Source organism: Thalia democratica, chromosome 2, assembly GCF_965202585.1.
Source record: "Thalia democratica chromosome 2, ktThaDemo2.hap1.1, whole genome shotgun sequence".
In the NCBI taxonomy this organism is placed as follows: domain Eukaryota; kingdom Metazoa; phylum Chordata; class Thaliacea; order Salpida; family Salpidae; genus Thalia; species Thalia democratica.
Genome location: NC_139166.1, coordinates 46,696,871 through 46,705,024, shown reverse-complemented (window position 1 = coordinate 46,705,024; position 8,154 = coordinate 46,696,871).

Below are 8,154 nucleotides of genomic sequence, written 5' to 3'. Positions count from 1 at the left end.
AAAAAAATGTATTGTTAAATTACGATAAATACAATTATTCCTGCTGTGTTTTATGTATTTTAAATGATGACAATAGATTAGCGTCTTAAAAAGTTGGTTTGCATTGAGTTTAAGTCATAGATACATATTACATGTATGCACAAGTTAGCATGTAACTCTTGACAATGGCGTGTTTAGATTGGCTTCCTGGGAGTCGGCTGCAATGGTAAAGTTATTGAATTTTCTCCATTCATCGTATTTTGAGAATGAGAAAAGGTAATAATACTGCATTAACAAAATTTAATCTCTATTCAATTTTTCCTAAAATTTAGAATGTTTACCATTGACCCTAACTAACTTTACCTAAACATACTAAAAAAACATAAAAAATGTTAATTAAAAATTAAAATAAGCAGAAATAAAATTTCAGCCAATCAGAAGCGCATAGATTTTTCAGCTGACATATTTCCTTGGGCCTGGTCAAGCTAGAAAAAAAAAAGAATAAATTTATTTTTCATTGAAAAAATTTTTTAACCAAAAACTTTATTTATTATAACATATTTAATCGCGCTTTTAAGAAAATTTTTAATAAAAAATTAAAAAAAAACTTAAACAGCTAAGTACTATAACATCTCTAAAAAATCATACTGTTATGAAAAATTTTAACTTTGTTGTTTAACGCTACTTAATAACAACTGAAAATAAATGTAAAAAAATAATTTTTTTCATGTTTTAATAAATTATAGATTTTTTGAGCCTGTTTGTAAAAGTAAACTCTTATAAAACTTGTTTCTATATTTATGTATCTAAATTCTCTAAGATTTGAAAATAAATTGAGAATGAGCAATACTTTTGAAGTAAAGTTTTCAGTTTTACTACAAACTACATGGTTATTAAAGTTAAGCTCTACTTATTTACTTGTACAAAATATATTTATGTGAATCAATCTTTTATCTATTCTTATATATAGCAATCGAAAACTGAAAACGTCAATTCGACTTCTAGACCACAACATCAATACAGTAAAATTTCAACATGTTCTACAAACTGACATTTAATTTAAAGCATTCAATTTTTTTTAAACCTATAAAAAATAGTTTTGTAATGCTATTTGTAAGAGCAGTAAATTTTTTATACTAGCACTTTAAATTATATAGTTAAAATATATTATTCAACAATAAACATTTTTAGTGTTTAACTTGTATTACATTACAAACTTAACTAGTTAACTTATAGTTGAAGACAAAAACAAAGACATTAAATTTTATCCGTTGTGTATGACACGATAACCGAAGGTTTTTTTGTAAACCAGGTCCTTACACCAAACTTTTTAAGCGTATTTTTTTTGTTGTTTAATTAACAATACACAATTACCTAGGATTTTTTAGTTTCTGTTTTAAACTCATAGTTTAATTTTGTACTAAAATTTTACATAGTTAATTTTCATTAACACTTTATACACATAAAAACATATTTTTTTAGTTCTAAATTTTTTTTCTAACTTATAGTTTTTTTTTTTAGTATAAAGTAATATTTAGTATTTACTAATAATATCTTAACATTTAACAAACATTAGACAACTAAAAATTTTTGATACTAAATATACTATAATACTTTAACTCAAAAAATAAAACATTTTTTATTGTGTCAACTCTTTTGAACTGTGTTAATTTTCTTCAAAGCATAGAAACGTACATTAATTAAACAAAGAAAAAGTACTGTGAAAATTGTTTTTATTAAATAGTTCTAGTACAGATATTAAGAATACTGACACTATAGTAAACAGATTATTTTGCATTTGAGTAGACAAAAAAAAATTATTTTTTTTTCAAAAAGTGTTTTATTAAAACGTTTATAAGAAATACTCTATTACTTAAATATTATATATTCTTACCTACTAAAAACCCTAGACATGTCCCTGACACTTAGAAAAACATTTCAAGAATAGTTTAGAAGAATACTAGAGCATTACAAGTCTTGGTTGAAGATAATAAAAGCAAAGAAATAAACATAGAAAAAACTTTGCTCTTTTCAGCAAATAAATATTGAAAAGACTAGCTTAAAGAACATTATCAGTCTCATCAAGCAAATAACATCATTAAATATGACTTACAATATCTTGTTAAATATGACAAAATACCAAATGATAGCGCTTTAGACAACACAAACACCAGTTGAGTTAGGAAATGCAAGGAAATATAAGAATCATCTTGGTAAGAAGTGAAATATACACAAGAACTAATTTGCAAAATATTACGGCAAACGAATTTGTGAGGAATAATAAATCTCTTTTTAAAGTAGAACTGTTTGAACAGCATCTCTACGATATGATTTTATACACTACGAGCTAAAACACAGGGTACGTCTAAATCTCAATTGCTTGTTTAAAGCTTAAAAGTTGTCTTGGTAAGACATTTTCTAGTCTAGCTGGTAGGCAGTATGTATAAAACTGCTACTAGATTAAGCTAACTTTTCTCCCGCAATAAACAATTAACCTTTAGTTAAAACTGGAAACCTTTAAAAGGTATATGAAAGATTAGAATTTGGCAAGAATTTGATTAAAACTTTTATTTTTGGTCATTTTTCAAAAATAAAATTAAGAAAAAAAAAATTATTTAAAACTTTATTAACAATACAATGTTTCACTCGCTTGAACCTAATTAAACGAGAACATCAATTTTGATCTCGTTTGATTAGGTTCAAGCGAGTGAAACATTGTATTGTTAATAAAATTTTAAATTTTGAATTGACCATTCTCCTTATATTTAAGCCGAAAACTGTAATTAATCCTTATACTTTAAGATGTAATTGTTGAATCTAAATTCTACGTTCTTAGCTGCCATATAAAGCAAACTCTTCACAATTACATCTATAGACAAGTCGACGGTGTCGCGATGGGCAGTCCCTTGGGTCCTGTGTTAGCAAATATATTTGTTGGCTATTTTGAGTCCATTTTATTTACGAATATAAATTAATTACTTTAGATATGTTGACGATATTCTTATTTTTTAAAAGATAGACTACAATGTGGATGATTTATTTGACCAAATCTCCAAGTTACATCCTTCACTTAAGTTCACTCGTGAGCATAAAGCTGATGGCTGTTTACCTTTCCTTGATGTCTTAGTTCAAATAACACCAACCTCTTTAAACACATCCATTTATAGAAAACCAACTTTCGTAGGCTAATATATTCCTTGGCAGTCTTTTTGTCCCACCTCACAAAAAACCAACTTAATATCGTACTTAGTTTTTCGAGCACATAAAATATGTTCTAAGTGAAGAAATCAATAACATTAAAAGTATTTTTGGCTCCTTAGGTTACCCTTTAGAAGTTATTAAAAAAACAATTAATAGGACTACAGCGAAGCTTGTCAGCCCTACAAAACACGACCCAAATAAATGTGTAGTATATTTAAGACTTCCATATTTAGGAAAGGAAGCTAAGCTTTTTGAAAACCAAGTTTTAGAAACCGTAGATAACACTTTTGGGGCAGTTAATTTAAGAATTACTCATTCCACCAGAAAACTCCTTAACGGAATTGTTAAAAATCTCACTCCTGGTCCAGAAAAATGCAATATAATCTATAAATACAAATGCCACTGTGATAGTGAGTATATTGGGAGAACTTCTCAACGATTTCACATAAGAAGGGACCAACACGTGACCAAAGCCTTAAGAAACTGGATGATCTATGGGACTAATAAGCCAATAAAAAGTCAATCGGCAATAGGTGAGCATTTGTTAAATAATTTAGAATTAACGATAATATGTTTTCAATTGTTTGTAAAGGACGTAACATGTATCATTTAAGTGTTTTAGAGTCTATATTTATTAAAACTAATAAGCCAAGTTTATGCAAACAAAAATTTGTTTATAACTCTAATTTGTTAAAATTGTTGCAAATTCGCCACTAAGTTTTGTTTTTGATGTTTAATTTCATTTTAAAGAAAGTTTAAATAAGTCGGTTTCCTCTTATTAAAATTACTACTAATACTTTCAATTTCTAGTACTTAAGCTTTATACTTTAAATTTTGTTAAACAACTTTATATTAGCATCGCCTAGTACATGTAGTTTTATTTACCTATTATGACGCATAATCTTAGAATTTTATTAATTTTACTATTTTACAAAAATCTATTTAGTTATCTACCAGAACTATTGAAAAGGGTAGATTGAAAAATTTTTAGTTTACAAAAAATAAAATATACTGCAAAATGAATTGTTGTCTCAAATTTTTATATAAAGTTAGTACCGAAAAGAAAATATTTAGTAAAGTGTTTTTGTTTAAAAATTAATACTTGAAAAGAATTTAAATTTTCATTAAACAGTATTTTTTTGCTCTCTTAGTTTGCTCCTTTCATAAATAGTTTATTAACCATTTCAACTTAGATTGTTCACTTAATATTTAAAAAAATAAATATATTCAAAAAAATTAATATATTTCAAAATAAGAGTGAACAACAGATAAAAATTTATATTAAAATCTATACTTCCTGGACAACAGACGTTAAAAAGTGTCCGTGGTGTGCTACTTTATAACCGAAAGGGTTTTTTTGTGCAACTGCTCCTAAGAAAAAGTATTTTGAGCGCTTTTTTTGTTGCTCAATAAACTATACTACAAGTTAAAATTAACATTTAAAACAAAAAGTTAAGACCCCTATTTTTGCTTTATTAATTTTACCGAATAAGTATTCTAAATTGTCAAATACAATAAACTCAATTACGCTATCAGCTAGTTTTTATATGATGTTTTATATATGGTACTTTAATTCAAATAAAACAACTTAGCTTAACTTCAATGTCAGAGTACCTAGTGCACCGTTATATACATTACATATTATAAAGTAAAACACCTTATTTTATTTAACTAATTGTGAAAAATGAATAGCACGAAATAATAAACTTTGAAAGACTAAGAACTGTCCTTGGCCTGGGTAAGGCGTTAAAATGTATCCGTAGTGTGCGTCTCGATAAAAGGAAAGATTCTTCGTGCACCACGTTATACAACAACACATATTTTTAGCGCCTTTTTTCTATTGTTCAATAAACTGCAATATTTACTAAACTTTTTGTTTAAACATGCTATTTTGTAACAAAAATCTCTAAATATAAATTTCAACATATCAATTAAGTCTAAAACCGAAATAAAAAAAGTTTTTGTAGCTAATTTATTTATACTTTCATTAAACATAGTTGCTATTTACGAGTTTAAATTTATTTATTGTTGATATTTTACATTACAAATTAGGGGCCGTTACAAGTGCAATTATTTGTCATTTAACTTATACTTTAAATCTATTTTTTTGGTTAGATTAACAAAAAATCCTTAATTATGGCAAGTTGTGTTAAGTCTGCCCTGCTTTTATTTAACACTAAATGAATAAACTAAACAGTTTAACTTCTTTACATTTTGATCAATTAAAGTATTCTTTAACTTTTCATACGATAATTTGATAGAAAATATTTTAAAAGCTGCTAACTTTTTTAGAGAATAATGCTTTCTAATCTCGGGTTGGTCTACGGCTGTGTATTAAAAGAATTTCGTTACAAACTATTAAAAGGGTGTTTTATCAATGAGTAGTAACTAACTACATCAAGCTAAACTACAGATTTGTAACAAGATGTATTTAGAAATAAATTGTTAATGTATTTGTGTACACAGCTATTCAGATTTTGACAATTCAAATTCTTATTTTTTTTTAAATAACCACAACTCAAAAATTAATACGTGTTTTAAAATAATAAAAAATGGGTATGTAGGTCTAATAAATATCTACAAAAAAATTTTCATTGAAAATAAAAAACAAACTTATGAAGATATGGCTGAAAAAAGTTTAAAACCATAGAAATTTTTAGTAATTTCTATTTTATTAATTTCTTTAAAGTTTTTTTTTACATAAACGGTTGTCATTTTTGCTTTTATATAATAAATTTTATCTTAAAACCCCTTTTTTTAATTTGTATATTTCTAGGTCTTGTCTCTAAGAAGTATTAATTTATTTAGTCATTGGAGCGTTTTTATATAAATGGTTATCTATACAAAGCATTGTAACTATACAAAGCATTGAACTTAAGGCTGGTTTTTGCTTTAATAGCAACTCTGTAAATAAATAAATTGTTTATTAAACAAAAAAAAACCTCTCAAATATTTGGTCCAAGGACCTGGTGTACGAAAAAACCTTTTGGTTATCGAGTTGTACACCAGGATACAGTTTAAAGTCATGTCCAGGACAATGAAAATAAAATGTAAATAAATAAGTTGTTTTTTTATTGGAGCATGCATCTTAATGACACTTATATCTATCTCACAGTTCCATTTGAACATATATTTGTATTTTATATAGTTTTTACTAAGCTACAAGATACTTTTCACAGATTTTAAAAATTCCAAATAGTTTTTGAGGTATAGCCGGTCAAAGTTGGAGACAACAATAGGTTTCTTATGGGAGGCGCAAACTAAAACGGAAAATATAGACTATTTCACTAAAAATCTATCTTCTTTGACGTTTTTTGAGATAACTACCTCAAATTTTCAGGAAGTGTTCCTTGATATATTTAGAGAATTCTGTCCAAAATAATTAAAAAAAGTTTAAAGTAAAAATTTTATATAAAAAATTAACAAAAAAACAGTTTTTTTTTTGTTTTTATGTTATAATATTTTTATTTTTTTTAAATTTTGTTCTGACAGAATTTTCTAAATATTGCAAGGAACATTTCCTAAAAATTTGAGGTAGTTATTTCAAAAAGCGTAGGAGGAGATATATTTTTAATGATTTCTAGTTATTTGCGGTTTTAGTTTTGGCTTCCCATAAGGAACCTATTGTTGCCTCCGACTTTGACCAGCTATATCTCAAAAAAAATAAAAATAATCTGTAAAAAGCATCTTGTAGCTTAGTAAAAGCTATATAAAATAAGATCAAATTGTGAAAAAAGTGTTTTACTCCCCCCTATGCCCTTAAAACTTTAAATATAAGTGTTTAAGCCAAAAGCAGTTCTTAACATATAAAATACTGTGCATAGTGAAATACTGAAAAAATGTCTATCTCCACATTACTAATAAAAATTTTTTCCGTATAGTAGGTATTTAAATTATAACTATTTTTAGTAATAAAAAATATTTTTTTAAGGTTTAGCTGTCTTCATAGCTGTATAAAATATTATAACTTGTTAATAACTTTCAAATGTAGAACAAGGCTGATAATGATTATGTATATGTTTAAGTAATGTTTTATAGGTAAAAATATTTTCTTATACACTAAAATAAGTCATATGCAAATTGCACAGTACTGTACAGATTGTATATAGAGATAGCTGTTCTTGAGGGATAAACAATTTTTGAGAATCTAATAATATTAGACTAATTGATGCGAAGGCAGTGTTCATTTTACCTTAATAAAACTTCTAATATGTAACTTAATCAAAAAACAACTAAAATATTAAACAATTTCTATATTTGACATAATAAAACTTAGACAAGAAATTATTATTAAGAACAAAAAAAATATTTAAACAGACATTAGTATACAAGTGTTTTGGGCATGACTCTTTAAGCATCATACCTTCTTCAGAGTATTGTTTTAGTGCAAAAGTCAAGTAACTTGACATATCAAGTTTGAAAATGCACTAGATTTTGTAAAAATTTTGTCACTTATTAGATACTATTTTACAGAAAAAAAATTAAAGAGTAGTTATTTAGTAAAGGTGTGTAAAGATTGATGATAAGTTAATCGCAATTTGATAAAAACCTACTAAAAAGTTAATATTATACTTAATAAATACTAATTAAGTCTGTATTTTATCTGTAGCTTTGTTTTTGTCAAACTTTAAGGTTGTTTTAGGTTTTTTTGAAATATTTTAGTTTATGGATGTTTAATGCATTTGTTTTGTCTTTTTGATATTTTTTTTAAGGTTTGGATTTGTCATTTTTATTTCTTTATATTTTACTAATGTGCATAATTTACAGCAATTTGTCTGAGGAGACTTTGTGCATAAACCATCAAGCCCAAAACACATGTAAACTGGCTCTTATTTGTATAATATACTTAGCTCTACTTTGCCTATAGAGCATATAGTACTTCAAATAAAACTTAAATAAAACAACACATTATCATTAAAATTTTGTGTATGTTCAGAGTGTTGTTTATAATAAAACATGTTAATAGTAGCACTA